The sequence below is a fragment of the Schistocerca nitens genome, chromosome 1, assembly GCF_023898315.1.
Source record: "Schistocerca nitens isolate TAMUIC-IGC-003100 chromosome 1, iqSchNite1.1, whole genome shotgun sequence".
Taxonomy (NCBI): Eukaryota; Metazoa; Arthropoda; class Insecta; order Orthoptera; family Acrididae; genus Schistocerca; species Schistocerca nitens.
The window spans coordinates 1,173,500,044-1,173,520,745 of NC_064614.1; the positions used below are offsets into that span (position 1 = coordinate 1,173,500,044).

Consider the following 20,702-nt stretch of genomic DNA (forward strand, 5'->3'; position numbering starts at 1 on the left):
GTTGAGGCGAACAATCTGATATAACCAGTACTTGATGGAAATACATCCATAGTAGAAACAGGCGACCATTCAGATTTGGAACGACTTTGAAATATGGAAAAGTCTTGATCGTACAATTCTTTAATAAGCGTTACGCGTTTCAAATCTTTATTGCAGAAGCTGTGGGATAAAATATACAATGAAATTAACGATAGTAAACACATACATATTAACGTAAGTATGCATATTAGAGATGCATGTACAGAATTTTAAATTAATATCATACATTTAAATCAAACTTTAGTAAAAGGCTCACGAAAGTTAGTACATACACTTAGTATAACACGTATTTTACAATAGAGTGTAGACACGTACGAAAGTGAAAAATGTATGATAAACAGTTTAGACAAGAAGAGAACAGAAGCTTCTGAAATGTATACTTATATCGATATAGTGTCTGTTCTTTCGGACATGTCCAAAATATCAGACACCATATCCATATAAGTATATAGTTCTGGCAACACCGGCCATGACCTCCTTCATCTGTACGGATGCACACATATTCCCCGAACTCTTATGGGACTTGGTAAGAATGTCTTCCACGAGTAATGAGTGTGTTGGGGTGGGACATTACGAATGTAGTGTGTGGACATACAAGGTGAGAATGTTGGTCTCGCGGGAGGCGTGCGCGAGTTAGTCCCTGCAGTCGCGCTATCCTCTGTGCCATGTAAGCAGGACATCCCGGGTTCAAGTCTCGGTCGGGGCACACATTTTCACCTGTCCCCGTTGATATATATCTATGCCCGTTAGCAGCTGAAGGTATTAATATAATTCTAATTTCCTTCTGAAGTGTGGTGATGCAGAAGGACGCTAAATATTAGATGGGTAGATCACATAACTAACGAGGAGGTACTGAAGAGAACTGAGGAGAAAAGAAATCTGTGACACATCACGACTAAAAGAAGCAATCGGTTGATAGGACACATTCTGACATATTGGATGATTAGTTTATACTGGAGGGAAGTGTGAGAGCTAAAAATCTTAGAGGGATACCAAGGGATGAATACAGTACGCAGATTCAGAACGATGTAGATGGCAGTTGTCATTCGGAGATGAAGAGGCTTGCACAGGACAGAGTAGCATGGAAAGCCGCGTCAAACAAGTTCTCGGACTGAAGACCAGAACACAACTCGTGTAGTAGAATGTAAACACAAAAGCGATATAGATCACAAAATTAAGACAAAAGTTGTGAATGAATATGTTTACAAACATCACAAGCTAAAATGTGTTCAGTCGCACGGAAGGTTGTTTGTCCACAAAAAAGCCGGACCGGTGTTAGATCAGAAGCTCATCATCGGCAGTACACAACAATACTTTGAAACATTTTACATGTTCAAGTAGGATTTCTCCAACCTTGCCGCGCAGGAGTAGCCGAGCGGTCTGAGGCGCTGCAGTCATGGACTGTGCTGTTGATCCCGGCGGAGGTTCGAGTCCTCCCTCGGGCATGGGTGTGTGTTTGTTTGTCCGTAGGATAATTTAGGTTAAGTAGTGTGTAAGCTTAGGGACTGAAGACCTTAGCAGTTAAGTCCCATAAGATTTCACACACATTTGAACATTTTTCTCCAACCTTTCTTCTAGTGTCTGCCATTACATTATGCGATAGTCCTGTGTTATTTTGTATTCTTCACGCAGAACAATATCTTACTAAGTTTTTGTATTACAAGAATGATTGTAGTTGTCAGTGGTTCAGCAGTCATAGTCAAATACAGATTTACATTCGACTTTACATTTTTCTGATTAGCGGAGTCAACTGCAACAACAACAACAACAACAACAAAAATATCTCCATGATGATAAAGATTTCATCGAACGACACTTGCACATAACTATTCGCGTCTTTTGCGAGAAATTACAATGAGTGATATGTCCCACATCGATAATACGGATCGGCTGGCTTAGGAGACCGTACTAAGAAATGGGGCAGTTACATCCTAGTGGGAATTACGGGAAACTATCAGGTCGACAACAATGACCAACCCAGACAGTTACGCCCTGTAGCTTTTAGTAACCATGATGTAACTATATTGATAGAACGGTGAAGGAAAAAATATGAGCGGAGTAAGGTATCTTCTTATGAACGCACTGTCCCAATTGAGAAGTTCTCCTATCAAATAATGGTAAGGACAATGTGCTACAACGATTAATATCATCCACAAAACAGCATTACATTAACAGCAGTTGCATTTTATAATTTCAGACTATTCTGAAGATATTTTTACAACTGAAAATAACTGTTATGCTGATTACTACTCAAGAGCAATGAATATGAACATCTATTGTTTCGGAGGACGTGTGAGCGGAGCACACTGGATTGGACTGTCGGTTGGTGAAAAACGTGAAGAATGCGAATCAGATCGCTGCTTTGTACCATCACACAAAAAAATGGTATCTCAGACAAGAACATGCAGCTGTCAGTCCTTCCATCAGCTATCAACAGCTACGACATAAACAGTCTCACTTTCTCTAGAGCCAACGCCACCAGCTGATCACTCTTCTACGTTAATCCAGTGTCGTGGAGGTTCCCTGATCAGGACCACGGTCAATCTTTTTCCACGTTCCGAGCTTGTCTCAGATCTCCCATGACCTTAACGTCGGCGGCCGGTATGGCCAAGCGGTTAAAGGCGCTTCAGTCTCGAACCGCGCGACCGCTACGGTCGCAGGTTCGAATCCTGCCTCGGGCATGGATGTGTGTGATGTCCTTAGGCTAGTTAGGTTTAAGTAGTTCTAAGTAATAGGGGACTGATGACCTCAGATGTTAAGCCCCATAGTGCTCAGAACCATCTGAACCATTTTTGCGTCGACGAGTCGACTAGACATTAAGCTCCAATCTTTATTTTCCTTTTTTCTAGTTATGGTAATAACATGCTAGCATCAAATATACGAAATCGTAGGCCCGCATACAATATCAGCTGTCTATTGAAGGATAAACATGGCTACATCTCAGACGAGCAAGTACCACTAACGGAAAAGGAAGCTAGGTATGTCTTTAGTCCATGAGATGCAGCGTTTCATAATATATAGTTTTACCTTGCACTGCAAGCATTATATCTGAAAGCGACAAACATGTCTCTGTCCGGAGGTAGGGAAATAATTGGCCCCCACCATGTAAGTACAGGGCGATTCAAAAAGAATACCACAACTTCAGGAATTTAAAACTCTGCAACGACAAAAGGCAGAGCTAAGCACTATCTGTCGGCGAATTAAGGGAGCTATAAAGTTTCATTTAGTTGTACATTTGTTCGCTTGAGGCGCTGTTGACTAGGCGTCAGCGTCAGTTGATGCTAAGATGGCGACCGCTCAACAAATGGTTCAAATGGCTCTGAGCACTATGGGACTCAACTGCTGAGGTCATTAGTCCCCTAGAACTTAGAACTAGTTAAACCTAACTAACATAAGGACATCACAAACATCCATGCCCGAGGCAGGATTCGAACCTGCGACCGTAGCGGTCTTGCGGTTCCAGACTGCAGCGCCTTTAACCGCACGGCCACTTCGGCCGGCTACCGCTCAACAGAAAGCTTTTTGTGTTATTGAGTACGGCAGAAGTGAATCGACGACAGTTGTTCAGCGTGCATTTCGAACGAAGTTGGCACTTATCTGTCCGTAACTACCTGAACGTCAACTACCCGAGGCGATGGATCGGCCGCCAGGCAGCCCGTGACAGAGCACTTCATCACTGGCCTCCAAGAAGCCCTGATCTTACCTCCTGCGATTTTTTCTTATGGGGGTATGTTAAGGATGTGTTTCGGCCACCTCTCCCAGCCACCATTGATGATTTGAAACGAGAAATAACAGCAGCTATCCAAACTGTTACGCCTGATATGCTACAGAGAGTGTGGAACGAGTTGGAGTATCGGGTTGATATTGCTCGTGTGTCTGGAGGGGGCCATATTGACCATCTCTGAACTTGTTTTTGAGTGAAAAAAACCCTTTTTAAATACTCTTTATAATGATGTATAACAGAAGATTATATTATGTTTCTTTAATTAAATACACATTTTTAAAGTTGTGGTATTCTTTTTGAATCACCCTGTATAAGCATTATATAACAATAATAGTAAGAAACATTTTGTTTATTATACTGCAAATTCTAAAATTCTGCTACGGAAGATACCGTACAAACACAAATTAGAAATTAGTAACGAACGAGTTAACATGTGAGGCAATTCTTACTGTATGCGATTTGTCTGTAAATATTATATGTCGCTTCCATGTTTCTATCCGTTAAATAGTTTCGTTATCTGTACTTGGGACACAGAGAAAAATCACCTACTGTTCTACCTAATGGATATGTAAAACCGTCAGAAACTACTCCAGGCAGGAGGCTGTGACTGAATTTATGTTCTTGCAACTCTGCACTTTTGGAAATCGATTGATGCCAGAATACACGTGTTAAAATCAGTCTGAAGGAAGCGTGGAAGATTAGACTTCAACGTTCCGTCCACAATGAGTCTCTTGGAGACGCAGCACAATGATTGGTAGATCAGGGATTGGGAGAAAAACGCAGTTTTCATAGTTGCAACCCCGATAACTGCCATAAACGATTTAGGGAAACAACAGAAAACTTATATATGGGTAGTCGGACGGAGAACTAAACCTCGGTCCTCGCGAATGTGGGACAATGTCTCACCAGCGCGCCACCTCCACGGTAAAAGGATTCGGAATAAAGTTTTCAAAAGACATCGCAATCTGGCACCACGTTTGACATTTTTGCAGTGTGTGGCCACATAACTCATGAAACATTCAAACGAGACAGTCACAGAACAATTGCTGTTCCATATTCACGTCTTCCCTAATTACGGACCCGGCAGGCACCATATTATTTAACCCGTTCAATTCTGTTTCCAACTGTTTCTCGGAATGAGTGACGAGGAGAATCTTGAAATATAAATCGGTATTCCATTCAGCAACAGCGTGCCCGAGGAAGAGATCACCGGGGCGTGCAGACTCGAGAACGGAACATTACTCTGTCAGAACACGACTCGCAGTGGCAAAAAGACTCGTCCACGAAACGATGGCTCTGAGCACTATGGGACTTAACTGCTGACGTCGTCAGTCCCCTAAAACTTAGAACTACTTAAACCTAACTAACCTAAGGACATCACACACATCCATGCCCGAGGCAGGATTCGAACCAGCGACCGTATCGATCGCGCGGTTCCAGACTCTAGCGCCTAGAACCGCTTGGCCACCTCGGCCGGCGAAACGATGGTGTTAGCTTATTCTCTACAAATGAATGGACGCTTACCTCATAGCACTGAGACGTTAGCGAAATAATCAACGATATTATTCCTTCTCTTCTGCTACTGTTCCCCGCAAATAGCGTAGACTCGTATATCGCGACAAGGCGAACTGGTAACATGCCCGAGGCAGGAACAACCTTTGTCATGTGAGTAGGTACAGTCACGTCCAATCTAAAGCAGCACGAGAAGGGAAAGTGATTACGGGAAACGACTTCGCGGAAAACCTCGAGAACTTGCTGACAACGTCAAGAATTTGACTGACAATCAGAACGAGAATGGCATTACGGAAGGAGCAACACTACTCCGAGTGGAACAAAATTCAAGCATCTGCTCAAAATCAAAGTAACTAAAATTCACACAATAAAATATTTAATCGATGATATGCATAAATGTGAAATCAGAGACTGCTGTTTCCGCGATGCTATAAACAATTCATGGCCATCTCATTCTTCAAAACCTTGACAGCTATCGTCACACAGGAATCGACACCCTGGATAGCAAAGAAACTCTCAGAAAATACACTACTGGCCATTACAATTGCTACACCACGAAGATGACGTGCTACAGACGTGAAATTTAACCGACAGGAAGAGGATGCTGTGATATGCAAATCATTAACTTTTCAGAGCATTCACACAAGGTTGGTGCCGGTGGCGACACCTACAACGTGCTGACATGAGTAAAGTTTCCAAACGATTTATCATACACAAACAGCAGTTGACCGGCGTTGCCTGGTAAACGTTGTTGGGATGCCTCGTGTAAGGAGGAGAAATGCGTACCATCACGTTTCCGACTTTGATAAACGGATTGTAGCCTATCGCGATTGCGGTTTATCGTATCGAGACGTTGCTGCTCGCGTTGGTCGAGATCCAATGACTGTTAGCACAATATGGAATTGGTGGGTTCTGGAGGATAATACGAAATGCCGTGCTGGATCCCAACGGCCTCGTATCACTAGCAGTCGAGATGACAGGCATCTTATCAGCATGGCTGTAACGGATCGTGCAGCCACGTCTCGATCCCTGAGTCAACAGATGGGGACGTTTGCAAGACAACAACCATCTGCACGAACAGTTCGACGACCTTTGCAGCAGCATGGACTATCAGCTAGGAGACCATGGCTGCGGTTACCCTTGCCGCTGCATCACAGACAGAAGCGCCTGCGATGGTGTACTCAACGACTAACATGGGTGCACTAATGGCAAAACGTCATTTTTTCGGATGAGTCCAGGTTCTGTTTACAGCATCATGACGGTCGCATCCGTGTTTGGCGTCATCGGGGTAAACGCACATTGGAAGCGTGTATTCGTCATCGCCATACTGGCGTATCACCCGGCGTGATGGTATCGGGTGCCATTGGTTACACGTCTCGGTCACCTCTTGTTCACATTGACTTCACTTTGAACAGTGGACGTTACATTTCAGATGTGTTACGACCCGTGGCTCTACCCTTCATTCGATCCCTGCGAAACCCTACATTTCAGCAGGATAATGCACGACTGCATGTTGCAGGTCCTGTACGGGCCTTTCTGGGTACAGAAAATGTTCGACTGCAGCCCTGTGTGCCAGTTCTCTGGCGCGTTGCGTATCCGGCACTATCGATAGCCACTTGTATTTCTGCTTCCGTCTGGTTCGGCCTGCGCAGGCGCCGAGGCGGCTGCTGCCCTCTGGAGCGTTTTTCGGGGGGGCCGCGCGCGCTCGGCTCGGCGGTTGGATTCGCACCGAGCTGGGCGGTATTTTGCCTTCCGCCCCGGCACGGTTGTGTGGTCTCGTTGATTTGGGCATTGGGCAGTGTGCCGTGTTGATGATGTGGTGTAGTGGACAACTGATGGATTCCCGCACGAGATCGCTCGAGGTTCTCAGCCTCTGAAAAGGGTGCCACGATATCGCTTGGGTTTCCGCACTCAGCAGTTGTAAGGACTGCAGGGCAGTTTTGCCGGTGTCTGGGTGTCGAGTTTTCTGCTGGTGTGTACCCGGTCGTCGTCCCTGTTTTCCCGCCCGGGGGGCAGCCGTATCTGTTGGTGGGAATTATTTGGCAGTGTGTGTTTTGCGTGGACCCGGTGTGCTCACGCGCCCTGATTCTGAGTTGAAATTACTGTGGTCAGGCTGGCTCGGTTGCTGGATTGTGTGTTATTGGTTTTCTGGCTTGCTGGGGACTGCGCGCACGCCTGTTCCGTTTGTGATATGGCAGCAGTCTGATATTTTTATGTGTGCTTGTTAAGTTGCTAGCAATTGCTTTTAGCCTTGTGCTTACTTATTTTATTTAAATTGCTGGGCATTGTCATTTGTCTGTCCTTTTACCTTTATTTGTAGTGTCAAGTAAGCCTAAGACGATGTCCAAGGTGCTAGCAATTGATTTTAGCCTCGTGTGTACTTAATCCTATTTAAATTCTTGAGCATTGGCATTAGCTTGTTATTTTACTCTTATTTATTTGTTGTGCCAGTTAGCCCTAAGATGATGTCAGACCTTGGTATCTGTCAACCTTATTTTGGCTACTAGCGCTCAGGTGCAATATTGCCGGGCTTATCCCGGATTTGTCATTAATGGAGAGCTTTTTATACTGTATTTGTAGTAGTAGGTTTGGCAAGTGCACTTGCGTATGGTATTTATTGTGTTTACCCCTCCCCCCCTCCTTCCTACTTCGTGTAAACTGATTTTGGCAAGATTGCAAGGTGGCCTGTGTTATTACCTATGTAAGTTTGCCCGCTGCTGTAGTCGTAACATGTTTTGACCGGCAAGCGGCCCATGTTGGCGAAAGTTTGTATGTGTTTGCGCTGTTAATGTTGGGCCTTGCCATACATATATTTACTCATGTACGTGTTGTTGTGTTAAGGATTTTAGGGCATTTTTAGCTGAGATACCTGTTGAAAATTTTATCACTCTTTTAAAGAAGGTATACGAAGGAGTAACTTGAACTGAAAATTTAATTGTAAATTATACATTTGTGCTTCACATTTAAAAATGTAACTGTATTAGGTGAAAGTATGTAGTTTAATGCGCAACGATTATTTGTTAAAGTATCAAACTGTAAAGTTTGTTTGGCAGTGATTCAAACGACACAAATAAGTTTCTCTGTTTACATTTCACATTTTTATGACCTCATATTGTAAGCAGCTTGATTGTTTGTGTCGCTGTAATTTCTAAACCATAGTGCAGTTCATTACAATTAATTAATTGTTTTGGGGAATAAACCTTGATTTGTATGTCCACTTTTCGCTAACCGAATCAAATGGTTCAAATGGCTCTGAGCACTATGGGACTCAACTGCTGAGGTCATTAGTCCCCTAGAACTTAGAACTAGTTAAACCTAACTAACCTAAGGACATCACAAACATCCATGCCCGAGGCAGGATTCGAACCTGCGACCGTAGCGGTCTTGCGGTTCCAGACTGCAGCGCCTTTAACCGCACGGCCACTTCGGCCGGCCCGCTAACCGAATCCCTTCCAAATCGTCCGCTCACCCTGGCCAGCACATTCTCCAGATCTCTCACCAATTGAAAAGTCTGGTCAATGGTGGCCGAGCATCTGGCTCGTCACAATACTCCGGTCACTACTGTTGATGAACTGTGGTATCGTGTTGAAACTGCATGGGCAGCTGTACCTGTACACGCCATCCAAGCTGTGTTTGACTCAATGCCCAGACGTATCAAGGCCGTTATTACGGCCAGAGGTGGTTGTTCTGGGTACTGATTTCTCAGGATCTATGCACCCAAATTGCGTGAAAATGTAATCACATGTCACTTCTAGTATATTTGTCCAATGAATACTCGTTTATCGTCTGCATTTCTTCTTGGTGTAGCAATTTTAATGGCCAGTAGTGTAGTTTCATCTGTGGGATTTGAATTAAAAGGTGCCAGAAGAAACGAGTCATTATGTGCGGACTTGCAAAATGGAACACTGTAACTCAAGCGGCCAGTGGTTTATTATGATCGACTGTTGATCATACACACTATACTGTGAATAAATGTTGCAAAGGGACAGTGTGCGAGGAGTGTTGTCAAATAATATGTCGCTCGACATCGGGGCTCAGTTCGATGCGGGACTCATCGCTGAAAACAAGCCCACTCCAGTCAATGAGATTCGACGCCGAAGACAGGTCTGTAGACACCCCAGAGAGCGGTAGGATACCAACCTGACTGTCGCCTGCTATACGGCCCCGATACCCAGGTGTCATGATCTGGGATGTCATTTCATAGCATACCTCTTTGGTTGTCATCTGCGGCACACTTGCAGCACAGTGGTACACTGACGATATTCCACGCCCCCTTTCGTTGCCCTTCATCCTGGGCTTACATTTCAGAAAGATAATGCCTGTCAAACGCTCGTGCTTGCCAAACCCTACCTTGGCCAGTGGGGCCACCAGATCTCTCCACAGTTGAGGAAGATTGGAGCATTATGGGCGGGGTCCTCCATCCATCTCTGGATTCTGATGATCTAACGTGCCAAATGGACAGAACATGGCGCGATATCCCTCAGGAGTACATCCAACGACTCTATCGATCAATGCCATGTCAAATAACTACTTGCATGAGGCGCAGAGGTTGACCAACGCCCTGTTGACTTGCTCAACTTGAGAAGCTTTTTCTCTTGAATAAACAATCCAGTTTTTCTGAAGTTGTAATCATTCGTTTGTCTGTTCATGTAAATCACATGGACCGATTTCCGTCCCATTTGGATAATTCACTCGTGGTGCGACGATTTTTTGTCTCACAGTGTATTTATCGTTATTCCTACTTATTTGCAAGTTCTACATTTAAAGTAAGCTGGAATTCATAACACCGAATAGAAACTGTGTGCAAGTCATCCTATATCTTCGTACAGTTACTCAACGACGATACATCACCGTATACTACAGCATCATCAGCAGACAGTCGCAGACTGCTGCTCACCCCACCTGGCAGATCTTCATGCATGTAAAGAACAAGAGTGGTCCTATCACACTTCCCTGGCACACCCCCGATGGTACCCTCGTCTCTGATGAACAACTGCCGCCGAGAACTACGTTCTAGCCCGGCCACGGTGGCCGAGCGGTACTAGGCGCTTCAGTTCGGAACCACGCGGCTGCAACGGTCGCAGTTTCGAATCCTGCCTCGGGCATGGATGTGTGTGATGTCCTTCGGTTAGTTAGGTTTAAGTAGCTCTAAGTCTAGGGGACTGATGACCTCAGATGTTAAGTCCCATAGTGCTTAGAGCCATTTGAACACCGTTGTAGGTTCTATTACTTAAGACGTCTTCGAGCCTTCACATATCTGGGAACTAACGTAATTTGTTATAAACAAATAGCGTATAACTTCTCCCTGATCTCCATAATTCCTCCAGTAATAAAAACATGAAGGACTGAGCGTACTTACATTTCTGCTTGGGTGTGGTGTCTGTTCGTAACAAATGAGACGAATGGGGTTCAAATCCCGTATGGTGATCTTCATTGTTTTGACCATGATTATAAAACGGCGCAATAGCTTTTTGCAGCAACTGAAGTTTATATTAATTAAATACTAGCCTCGGTTGCACGCTGTTTTACATTCACGAGAGGATTCGACTAGGCAAATAATCATGAAGTTTCTACGACACCTCTTAATGAGTAGCTGAGTTACTGAAAGGTTAGCGCCCCTCTAGCATCTTTGCATCAGAATTAACCTATCTGAAAGGACGACAGTCATTCTGAATGCAGTATCAGGTAGAACTCTCACTCAAAACCTGATGATAACCTGTTATTAGGCGAAACCTGCGTGAAATCAATCACGTATCGTGCAATCCGATACACTGTTTAATTATTGCTACAATTTCCCATATAACACTGCAAAATAATTCTGTGAGACTGCTTTTAATGATTTCGTCTTGCAACAATTCCATCCGAGCGAGCACTGACCCTTAACTTCGTTATGACGGTCGGAAAACTCGAAGCTTTTTTTCTTTGATGTTTTGGCTTTTGGCATAATGCTCACTGACTGTGGAGCCAATTCATAAAAGACACTTCACTCACCAGCGCCCTCCGTCGTTTCATCACGAAACATCTCACGACCCCTTGCGTTTCTTCGATTTATTAACGCCACTAGAGCATAGTTTCAAAATAAATGATATATCTTGCTCTTCTAGAACGTTAGGATGTCCCCCATCGTACAACCATAGATAAGATAATGTGTCCAAGATAATGAAGTATTGCTCACAAAACTATGTTGTAAGCTCCGCGGTTGCGAAGTCCAACGAAGCCACTAATCGCATAGTAGCGACCCTGAGCCACACTACTTTGACCGGCGTTATACAGGAGAGACGAGATAGCGCCTATCGACCGTTGGCGTACTGCTGCGGAGATGGGCGACTGCTCCAAGCAGCGGGCTAGGCCCACCTCACTCCAACGGAGCCGGAAGTTCGTCAGATAGTAATGAGATGCGGCTGGCAGCGAATCAAAGCGCCTCTCGCTCCCGGGGGTGCCCAAAGATAACCGAAGTGCGGGCCGCAACAGACCCTCTCTGCGCAGCGCTACCAACACCTTTTCATCTCTGTCAGGAGCGCCAAAAATATGCCTCCGTGCCCAAGGCACGTATGAAAGTGATGCTAGTAAGATACAACTCTAGAGGATGGGCTAAGCTCTCTTTTTATGTTAAAAACGAGTCGCCTCGTGTAAGGAATCGTACGAGTATAATAATAGGCAGGCAAAAAATTATCTGATGGTCAAAAGGAATTTGCGATACCAGCCGTCGGCTTTGATCAGTGACGTGACGGTAAAGGCTTCTGAGACGTCATTCGTTGGTGCGCATTTTGAATGTAATTTCCGTATAGCTTTAGTGATTGTAGTGTTACTTTCGAGAGAAAGATTTTTTTTAGTTTATACTGTGTTGCAGAAAAAAAATATTGTCTCTACTATTATGATGGGAATTACAATACTTAGTCCATTTATAATGGGTATCGAGGTCTCCAGTACAGCTGTAGAGCTTTTTCTACGATACTCGATTTGTGTTCTTTCCGATAAACAGTTAAAGCTCCTCTTACACTAACAATTTCAATTTACTCCCGGTATATACATATGTTCGTAACTATGCATCACAGTCTCCACCTGAGCTACACAGGCAAAGTATATTTTGCAACACTAGCTTCGAATGCTTTACGATTATTCTTTTTCTTAAGTTCGGACTGTGCGTCACAGTTTCCACCACAGCTGTAGAGGCGTCTTTTATGATACTTTTTGCATAAATAGTTTATGTGCTTCTTGTGATAACCATTAATTCTTTACGAGAAATACTTCTTTTCATTAAGTTCGTGCTGTTGTGTCATGGTATCCGTTACAGACGTAGAGCTTACTTTTTGATACTCGATAAATGTTTCTCTTATTAATCTGTGATCCTAGCTCTAACCTGAAATATTTCTAGTAAGAAATCTGACCGTTTTATTTACGCTTCAGAATACGACCAAGGATACACGTTGTTTACGTCGCCTGACGCAGCCTCACTGTGTCACAGGCCGAAGCCGACATATAGCATTACAGTTTTCAGTTTACCCATGTTTATCAGTCAGAAGACTGACGGATCACTTCTCCCTCCCCCCTAACCGCCACCACAACCACTACCACCACCCCTCTCCCCATGAGCCGTCCCAAAACAGAAGTGTTAAAATATACTGACAATGTCGTACATACAAAGTTTTGTTGACACATTATAAGTTTGTGTGACGCGCAGGAACAGTCGGATGACACATTACGGACTTCATGAATTATGACTGACAGTCGCGTGAAGACATATCACGTTATTCGACGATAAGGTTCGAGTCTCAGTCTGGCAATCCACCATCACCATTTTTCGGCGGTTTCCTTACAAAGATTGAGGCGAATATTCTCTCGACAGTACCAGCGCACCGTTTGAAAGACGCTGATGTTGAGGAATCAGTACTCACCGGACATCAATGAGAAGTATCTTGCCTTCCCTGTACGTCTAACGCTGCGATGCTTGTCGTCGTAGCCCAGCGATCAGTCTGTAACAGAAGTAAATAACAAGTCATTCAATAAATTCCTACGTTTGTAGAAATAAGGTCAAGTATTGCTCATTTATTTTTTTATTCATTTATTGCTTATTTAGCCTGACCAGATTAGGTCCTTAAGACCCTCTCCTACATCTGACCAGAAACAATACACACCAATTCACTAGAATATTAGTAACTAGCTTCGCTCGAGTAGTCTGCAGGACCGGTAGCGATTTTTTTGGTTTGTTTCAATTTAACCTAATTTAAAAGCGATTCTAGTAGCTGGGCCCAAAGTTTTTGTTATCATGTTGTTGTGGAAATATTTTTATAGCAACATTCATCCCCTAACAAATATTCCTTTATATCTAACCGAGAAGTGAAATACCAACTTTCATAAATTTAGCTGTGAATTTTTGTAATGGAACGAAATATCATCTTAAGAATTTTCATCCCCTATTTCACTCCCTCAGGGTTGGAATTTCGAAAAAATACTTCTTAAACGACATCTACAGTATAAGATCCACACCTTCTTCAAATTTCAAATGTCTTAGCGGTTTGGGCTAGGCAACGGTGAGTCAGTCAGTCAGGACACTGACTTTTAGCCGGCCGAAGTGGCCGTGCGGTTAAAGGCGCTGCAGTCTGGAACCGCAAGACCGCTACGGTCGCAGGTTCGAATCCTGCCTCGGGCATGGATGTTTGTGATGTCCTTAGGTTAGTTAGGTTTAACTAGTTCTAAGTTCTAGGGGACTAATGACCTCAGCAGTTGAGTCCCATAGTGCTCAGAGCCATTTGAACCATTTTTTGAACTGACTTTTATATATAGAGACACTATTAAAATAGCAGTAATTGACACTAATAATAATAATTACAACAATAATAATAATAATAATAATAATGAAAGAATTTTACTTTCACAAATTTCACAGTCAGTTTCTTCATATACTTGTGTGTTCGGGACTAGTTAGCTACCGGACACCTAAATGTAAGTCACCTGCAGAATTTCCGAGATCATTGGGAGAAATAAACACGTTAAAACTGTTCCATCTGGCGTTCGGGACATATGAGACAAGCTAAACATTCTCAAATGTTTTTTAAAAAAAACGTAGTTATCCCAGCACCCACGAATGCAGGCTTCAGTTCTTTAAGGCATCGTTGCAAAATACCAACACGAATCGTATACATTAGAATCGAACGACTGCTAGAAACCGAATGAGGAAAAACCAGTTTGGTTTCTGGAGGAAGGTGGAAATATGCAGGGCTAGGACGGTCTTCGATTTATCACACAAAACAGAGCGAAGGGAGACAAACTGGCGTTCATATCAAGTAGAAATAAGGTTTGGTCAAAATTAATTGCAATATACTTTTTGAAATTCTAAACCTATCATGGATGAAATGCAGGGAGCAAAATTTTACCTAGATACAGAAACCGACAGCAACTGTTACAGAAGTCGAAAGAATTGAAAGGGAGGGAGTAGGCGAGAAAGGAGTAAGACGCGGGTTTAAAATACTCCCCACGTTATTTAATCTGTACATTGAACAAGCAGTAAATGAGACTAAAAAGCAATTTGGTAAGGAATTAAAAGTTCAGTGAGATGAAATTAAAACTTTTAGGTTAGGTGGTATTACTGTAGTGTTGTCACAAACGGCCAAGGCCTTGAAAGAGCTGTTCAACAGAATCCACTGTATCTTAAAAAGTGAAACAAGGGTAATGGAGTTTACTGGAATGATTCAGTTGATGTTGGGAAATAAGATTAGCAAATGGGACACTAAAAGTATAGCAGAGGAGTTTTCCCATTTCCAGTTCCTAGTTTCGATTCTGGTGGGCCATAGAGTGCCGACCGGCTGCCATGTCATCCTCTGTCAGTGGAGTACGTAATTTGGGTGTCATGTGGAAGGTTTCTGGTCACCACAACGCTCTCCCGGCCGTTGTTGGTTTTTCAGATCGTGGTGGCGCTACTTCTCGTCCTAGTATCTCCTCAATTGGCCTCTCGAAGCTGAGTGCATCCTGCTCCGTTCCTCCCAACTGCGAAAAATTCCTGGCAGTTACGGCGATTCGAACAACATGGCAGTCACACTGGCAACTCAAGATATGGAGGCGGACAAGCTTGCTGCTTGAGCATCGAAGTAAATGAATGGCAGCAGACAGTCTATAGCAAAACACGAAACTTCCTGGCAGATTAAAACTGCGTGCCAGATCGAGACTCGAACTTCGGTCCTTCGCCTTTCGCGGGCACGTGCTCCACCGACTGAGCTACCCAAACACGCCTCACGACCTGGAAGGCCGAAGATGAGATACTGGCGAAAGTACAGCAGTGAGGACGGCTTGGGTAGCACAGCCGATACACAACTTGCCCGCGGAAGGCATTAGTCCCGAGTTCGAGTCTCGATCCGCCATAGGGCTATAATCTGCCAGGAAGTTTCACATCACCGGACAGTCTACTGCACAGTGAAAAAATTCATTCTGGAATAGCAAAACAATATTTGTAATGTAAACCTTATAAATGTGTAGCACAAGTTATTATTAAATTTACATATAAAAGGAAAAAAGTTTTGGTTCATTGTCTGAAATTCAAATTGCCTAAAATATGATCTAAAGTTCGGTGCCAGTAATCGCGTTAATTCATGTAGTTTACTCGGCTAGTCGGGTGAAACGAAAATCACTGTTATGACAAAAATTATACGTTATAGCTACCAGGACTGCTCCCAACGGAATGTCCAGGGCCAGCATTTGCGTGGTCCCCTGTAAAACACGCTGCTTGCGCCAGTTGTAACGCAAAAAGTAGTTCCAATCAAAATTACACAAAAATATACAAATTTCACTGATTGCAGCATTGCAGGACACTCTTAAATGTTTCATTTTGTTATTCTCAGTAAAATACAATTATTCTGTTCTACTCATGAGATAAAATTCTCCGTAATGTGTGGCACATGATTACAATCAAGGTCACAATGCCCAAGGGTCTAGAACTACACGTGCAACAATTCACGTGCAGAAAGAACATATTTCAGATCTTCAGAGTCTCTAGGTGTAGCGTCTGGTAAAAATTAAAGATCATATCATAGTGTTATATCTTATATAGAATTGAAACATGGGATTTAACAGTACAGACGAGAAGATACTAGAAGTATTTGAAGTGTTACGTTACAAGAGAGTGCCAAAGATTACATGGGTATCTCAGGTAACAAATTAAGAGAAACTAAAATCGTGAAAAAACGCGCTTTGTCATACATCTTGACTAAAATAATGGTTAGGCAGATGTCTTAATGCATAAAGAAGTAGTTAATTTGGTGACGACAGAAACCATGTCAATGTTCTATTTTGAGGGGTGGGGGTGGGAAGGAGGATTGTAATGAAGTAAGATCAAGGCTACAATACAGAAATCAGGTTAAAATGGATGTAGAGAGAAGTAGTTATGCAAAGATGAAGAGGCCTGCACATGACAGAATAGCGTGAAGAGCCATATGAAAACAGTCTTGCGGAATGAAGACTTGAGGGGGAGTCCTGATTTGAAAATTTCAAAATTCGATTTTTTTTTGCTTAAATAGTTTCTGGAATATCTACTTTGTTGTAGTATTCATCCCAAGTGCTCCACAAACTTCGTTATCGCGTTACATGGCAATTTGTGAAAAAGTGTCTCCGAAAACAATTCACAGAGGGGGGGAAAAAATAGTCGACATCGCGACTATTATGGCAGCACGTAATTTCATCGATGGTGTAACAGGCATTATGGAAATCACGTACGTGCCCGAACTTGAGATCGGACCAGCGTGTTACAACTCCCGCACAAAAGCGGACGAAAAACATATCGAACGAGAAAAGCAGCGGATGGCAGCAGCTACCAAAGAGGCTCGCAGGACCACCATGACCACGAACAAGATGGAGAAGGAGCTCCTTTTGGATATGGAGGGATTGCTGTATGTTTAACTTAACTACGAAGAATGTAACCGAAAAATTCAAACAAGTTTTTCTCAAAACCGTATTTTTCAAATTGGCACGAAACATAAAATGAGAACGGTACATACTAGTTTGAATCGAATTTGATGCCGGCATGCTAAACTGAATTCTCTATCAGCACACATGTCCGTTTTGTATTATCTTCAAAAGTCTATCTTCGGTGCACCCTTTCGTCCCGGTTTCGTGGACGAAGAAAATGACTCTTGTTTGAACACTCCACTATTTTGTCAAAACTTAAGGTTTTTCAAATTTCCTACATATTTTGATTGAAAGTATATTGAAAATGACAGATAAAATCATTTTGTTACAGATGCAACAGGAGAGTTTCAGGAATTTATGCCGACGACCAATGTTCCGGCAGGAAGGAGTCCTTCCAACTGGTGCAGCGACTACAGAGTGCGTCCGATGTGGACAAAACTGCTTTCTTAATGACGACAGTGCATGAAATAAAGCTAGGAGAACTATTCGGAAAGTAAGATCCGCTCAGCCCGCCCAGTGAGCGGTGCGGTCTACCGCACGGCTTTCCGGATTGGGAAGGAGCGCCTGGTCCCCTGCACGATTCCGCCCGGCGGATTTTGTAATATTAGTAATTTTCGCCTCACAAACATTAATATACGCACAATAGTAAACGCCTGATGGCCTAAAGTTATCGAACAATTGTAAAGTAAAAGAGATGAACCATCGCATAGCAGCGACAGAATCTATTATTCTTTATCTTTGCCGTTCTTGCGCGGTGCCTGTAAATCGCTATGTACATGTATCGATTAATGGTATAAAAAAGAATTCTGTTGTTTCAAGACAAATGAGGCTTTTGGCGCCTCACCTTTTACTGTTTGTATTCCATGAGAGGCGGACGCGGACTTGCTGCGTTCCGCAACTGTAATTTATATTCTATGTGAAAATATTGAGTGAAAATGCTAAATGTTATTTTTTTCAATCAGAAAGCATGTAGTTTCTTGTGACTGATTACGAACAGACAGCATCAAGAGGACATTTTGACTGTTATGTATAAAGTATTTAACCACTATGGTCATCTATTGTAATTTAATATGAAAAGGTACGTAGCATTAAAAAAAAAGTGTGTTACATGTAAGTGTGCTTATTTTAGTAAATTAACCTTGATTATTTCCATCTCCTCATTCAATCAATTGATAATTAATTTGTGTTAGTTCATGACCACAAATTACGATCACGCTGATGGGCCGAACGCAGCATGGGGCAGGAGGAACATTATCGTTTTCCTATTATTTCTGAGCCAATTTTTTTTAATTGTGTAGTGTTGCATTTCTTTTAAAGTCCATAAATCTTTTGGTCCCTTAGTGTTGATCCGGGTATGACTACATCGCGAATATAAAAATGCACAGAAATGATAATGTTTCTCTCATTCAGGTATTTAATGCTCAACGTATGTTATTATAATAGTGTAATCAGTCCCTGATTCTGTTGCCAAGTGGCCCACCAAAACATTCATTTTTCGACATTTTTTTAAAATATAAAATAACAATTCTTTTTTCTTTTTGCCCCCCCCCCCCCCCCAAGAGCAACGCTACAATTTGTGTCGAGGTCCGGTGAGCCAGCCAGTCTGTGGATTGTTTTTAGGCGGTTTTCCATCTGCTTCGGCGCATCCGGGCTGGTTCCCCTTATTCCGCCTCAGCTACACTATGTCGGCGATTGCTGCGCGAACAAGTTCTCCACGTACGCGTACACCACCATTACTCTACCACGCAAACATAGGGGTTACACTCGTCTGGTGTGAGACGTTCCCTGGAGGGTCCACTGGGAGGTCCACCCCGGGTTCGGTGTGGGGCTGCGGAGGGGTGAAGTGGACTGTGTAGTCGTCATGGGGTATTGGACCACTGCGGCTGCGGCGGGGACGGAGCCTCTCCGTCGTTTCTGGCCCCCGATTAACATACAATACAATACAAACAAGGTCCGTTCAGGCGCGAAATGGAAACCACTGTGAAAATCCGACGAAGGTTTGCAGCATGTGTTGCTCAGTGTCACGTCGCTCTTTTCAGTTCTGAGCGCACAGTGAGCATGTAAAGTTGCCTACATAAATAGCGTCTCCCGCCAAGTACGAGGGCTAGGTAAGAGATTTCACCTGATGTCACGCAGCCCATATAACGTAAATGTCTTGCGTTTCCTTCTTCTCGGCCGCACTCTGCTAGGGCAATGAGGAAGCCCCTGTAGCGTTTTCGGTGGGAAGCCTTTGATCACTCACAATAAAACCCGTTATTGGCTGCCGTTGAGTTTCATCTCTGCTCACATGAACCACTGACTGACAGACAACGAGCTGCAGACCAGCGTAGAGAATTGGCGGAAAGCACAGGTGGCTTTCTATGACGAGGCGCAACGCCATGACAAATGTCTAAGGCGGAGTGGCGACAACGTAGAGAAGTAGCGCGAAGGCGTAGCTGACTGTTGCAAATAAAACATTTCTTTTTATTTTCACAGTGGTTTCAATTTCGCAACAGGTCTGGCCTTACTTTCCGAATTGCTCTCGTATACCATCAGATTGGGCATTACATTTTATTTTATTTGGAAAAAAAATTACGAAACTCACCTATTTTTAAAGCGTTTAACCCTTTCGTGGGCAAAATTATTGAGCAGTTTTTTTTTAATGAATGGAGAGCAGATAGTAGTTAACAGATATGTATATTTATCATACAGAATATCAAATTTGCTCCAACTGTGAAAGTGAGGTCACATAACAAGGTGGGAAGTATTCTTCCCACTGCCCTTCCTTGGAGTTACATGAGAAAAACAACTTTTCAATATATGTCATATTTATTTGATAAATTTACTTCTCTTGTTACAACGATCGTTCACAATTACTTGCCATGAAATTTTCTGAAACATGGATCTTTACAAAGTGGTATTTGACAATATGTACAAACACAGTGAGTGCTCTTTTCCGCATCTTTGGTACTGCAATGACGGCACGTCCAGCAGGTTTCTCCTAAAATGGGTTGATGCTCCCCTACAGCCACATGACGAAAATCTTCAGGTACTTTATCCCTTTTTGCCAGAAAGACAGGTTTTTGTCCACGCCTTTTTTGGGATGAGAAGCCAGCGATCAATTGTCTGGCTAGATGGATCCTGTATGTGAGCTGATCATGCTGTCCACTTTCTCTTTTACTTATTTTCCAGAGGATAAAACTGTTCACTGCAGCAACGTCCACCAGGAAATAAAATATTCTGTGTCACCATTTTGCAGAACGTCTGACAATAGCATACCCTTCTCGTAATTGATCAAACTTATCGACACCACCCATTACTTTGTTGTATTCTGCCACAACTTCAGGACAAGAAATCTCTGTACTAGTACCATTGTTCTTTTTGCTTTTCACTGTGGGGGTCATGGATTGAGGACAGGAAAGTGACTGGACGGTTATCCATCCATTTTAATGCAGAAATGGCACCTTTTGTTTCAAACTGGAATTCTCCTCGTTCCAATTTTACGTTTTCCTTCATAAATTTGGGTGAATCAAAAGTATTTACCTTATACTAT

General features: G+C 43.1%; 1 protein-coding gene across 8 annotated transcripts in view; it reads right to left on the reverse strand.

Moving 5' to 3' along the window:
* LOC126200108 (protein-tyrosine sulfotransferase-like) overlaps window positions 1-20,702 on the reverse strand; it is a 971,294-nt gene that overhangs the window by 329,289 nt on the left and 621,303 nt on the right. For all 8 annotated transcript variants that reach the window (XM_049936684.1, XM_049936679.1, XM_049936682.1 and 5 more), the window contains one exon: window positions 13,171-13,248. The gene's annotated coding sequence lies outside the window, so the exon portion shown is untranslated. The remainder of the gene's footprint in view (window positions 1-13,170; window positions 13,249-20,702) is intronic.